The sequence below is a fragment of the Ostrea edulis genome, chromosome 5 (assembly GCF_947568905.1).
Source record: "Ostrea edulis chromosome 5, xbOstEdul1.1, whole genome shotgun sequence".
NCBI classification, from domain to species: domain Eukaryota; kingdom Metazoa; phylum Mollusca; class Bivalvia; order Ostreida; family Ostreidae; genus Ostrea; species Ostrea edulis.
The window spans coordinates 1,212,711-1,215,897 of NC_079168.1; the positions used below are offsets into that span (position 1 = coordinate 1,212,711).

General features: G+C 35.1%; 1 long non-coding RNA gene across 1 annotated transcript; it reads right to left on the reverse strand.

Moving 5' to 3' along the window:
- Positions 1–792: 792 nt before the first annotated feature.
- Positions 793–2,712, reverse strand: LOC130055188 (uncharacterized). The gene is made up of 3 exons (XR_008803475.1): positions 2,307–2,712; positions 2,021–2,163; positions 793–1,239 (listed from the first exon to the last, which is right to left on the reverse strand). It is a non-coding gene; the product is annotated as an uncharacterized LOC130055188 (long non-coding RNA).
- Positions 2,713–3,187: the final 475 nt, after the last annotated feature.

Below are 3,187 nucleotides of genomic sequence, written 5' to 3' on the forward strand. Positions count from 1 at the left end.
AGGAAAACCGACCGGTTGAAAACCTCGGTCTTTAGTGGTTGGCATTTATTCAGCAACAGCAAACGTCGTTCCCGGACGAAACCATGTCCGCACAGAGCTCCGAGGAGACTCTACCTGAAGCAGACCCACCAAACATCGGAATCCCACCGCTGTGAAACGTGTAGCGGTCACCCATCCAAGGGCTGATCAGGCTCGCAGTTGTTTAACTTGCGTGATCAAGAGAGACACCAATACATCACTAGAAAATCTAGCTCACTAGCGAGGAAGTATAAGTTCCTTCTATACTGTCAGATATAGCTTCATACTGTTGGTTTTGATTGTCCAGATTACAGTGTAGGGGAATTAGTTATTAAGTCCTGAAAGAATTGATATATTTAGCCCCACAAGGAAAATTTTTCTGTCAAACAGAGCAATAATCTGTCACCAAATAATGTGGAATTTTATCATTGAATCTTTACAATGTTGGGATGCAGGGATTTCATATTACATTATCTTCGCTAGCCATAGGTGAAGACACTGCCTCTTTGAAAGAAACGCCAAGTATTGTCACCCTTGGCTAGCGAAATTGTATTACATCAATTTGAATGTTTAGATTCCTCTAGATAATGACAATATATGGTATCTACTACAGTAATTATAAAAGTTTCATGCAGACGAACGCTACGGCAGTTTCTCTTTAAGAGAGTGTTTGTATTTGATCATCTAGTGGCAAAGTTATTAACCCTATTTGGGGTCCTTCTTTTGGATCTAACACAAGCGCATTGTCTAACAGCACAGGTATCTTGCATGAAAAAGAAAGATATTGCGTTTTATTAGCGTTGATAAAGAGTAAAAATTATTAAACAATCTATGAATAGGAGGTGGAATATTGCTCGACGTCACCGTAACAGAAGCTGGGTGATCTCATTCACTTAGCAAGAGCGTTTCATGATGCACGCGTAAAAGGTGAAAACGGTTCATTCCTAAATGAAAATTTATCTTACTTATACATAATTATTCTCATATACAATATAAAAATTTCAATTTCTTGTGCTCATAACGTGTAAAAAAAAAATTGAACAACCGTGTGTACATTGTAAAAATGAACCAGTCCACAACAAATAGGGGGTCGAATTACGTCACAGATGAGAAGCTGCAGGTGCTGTCAGTGTTCAAATATTGGGCGATCTCATTCATATAATAGATGCGTTTCGTGATGAGTGCGTTATAAACTTCCAGAATAGGAAAACAGTCCATTTCCTAAATGAAAATTTGACTTGTACGTTGCTTATTGACATGAAATTAAAACATCAATTTCATATAACGACATGAAATTAAAACATCAATTTCTTATAACGTGACAAGAATAAATAAATGTTAATATTTGAACTGCGTGCCCCATATATGGACGAGTTCCTTCATGGCTTTCAATGGACGATTCCCTACTAAAGATATAGGTGAAATAGGTTTCTTTCCCGGCATAAATCAAACAGACATGCAATTGCTTCCCACGTTAGAAACTGGCTGTGGAGTAGTTTCAAAAACCAGTTTCTGAAAACATTTCTTTCATGATACCCCCTTGAAAAGAACTTTCAAAAAACATCTTTATAATTGTCATCAATAAATTTGACCAAGGGAGAGTACTTTTCGGGGGGACTCAACAAGTGTGCGTATTTTTGTCAATATAAAATTAATTAACTTCTGAAAATTAACTCAGTGTCCATATCTCTTAGTTAATACAAATAACAAAATATCCGACATATTTTTTTCTCATTGAGTAGCATCAACAAACTACAATCGACTTATGCCGTGTACATTTTCTGATAAAACATCACTCATACAGTGAAAGAAATTTGTTGAGAGAAGTTGTTTTCGTTAGGAAAACTTTTTGGAAAGCTGTTACTTATATTTGTAGTATACTATGATATATGTTTTTGAAATGAGGAAGCATAAAATATTTTTATGACCAGGGCATTCCTACACTCACATGCTGGTATATTACAGCCATTTAAACTTAAGAATGTATTTTATGTAATCCTACCTTGTGCTTTCCTCCTCCTGGGAATAGTTTTTGTTATGGACTTGTTTGAAGTCCTCCCATGCTCTATCCCAGAAGACTTCGGTCAGGTTGTTACCATAACAGGTGCACGCCCAAAACACAACAATAAGGCAAAATTGTAACACCTGTAATTCAAACAGGTAATTAACAAAAGCTTTCTAATTAGAATGTTCTTATTCTAATATGTTCTTAACCGAATTCATCTAAAAAGGAATGATTAATATCAAATATATTTTCAAAAAAAAAAAACACCGTTTCATCATCTTACCATGTTCTTGATTCAGGAAGATTCGGAATGCTGTGAAACAGGAAGTTTAATTGATGCGTGACGTATGACAGAGATGGCCAATAACGTTTCTTGAAATCAACCCTCAAAAAAGGTCGGTCATGGAAATGCTACGGTCTGTATCCATCAACAGCAAGGTATAGTGGTCGCTCGCTGTTCCCCCCAATGTTATGGTATGGTTAACTTTGCAATATTCGATCTTTTCCATTTGTATTGCATAATACGAACAGAAAATATACAATATAAATGAAAACGTATGCAATACAATAAACAATTATACAATACAAATGAAAAATCATACAATTCAAATGGAAAGATTAAATACTGCAACGTTTGACATATCCTATAAGGAAAAACAATGTAGCTCTGTTGAAGTAATGTTGTTGCATGTTAATAATGATTGCTGAACTTGAAATTGATGTGTAATATACAATTATGTGAAAGGTTGTTTGGAACCACATATGACAAGTTATGATCCTTTTTACAATAAAAATGTTATAGCTCTATTTGTATATTGCTCTCTACTTATTTTTCTTCACTTTTTACGCTTTACAAGGACTAAAGAAGGTGTTGTTAAAATCGCCATATTTCTCAAAAACAAGGTCGATTACCTACATTGATTTTTTATTATGTTTTATATCGAAGCTTCATCATAAACATATATCAAAATAAAAAAAAAAATTCAATGGTTAATTTTTTTAGCATCAACCTATCAACCTCTACCTTAACTGAGTGCACTTTTGGGATCAACGGAGTGCATTCAGGAATGGTAGGGTGGAATTCAGGAGGTATCAGAGGAAAGTAAATGAGTGAACACGTCCACGTTTTAAGGCAACATAGCCAAGTCTTGATGCACTGAGCCC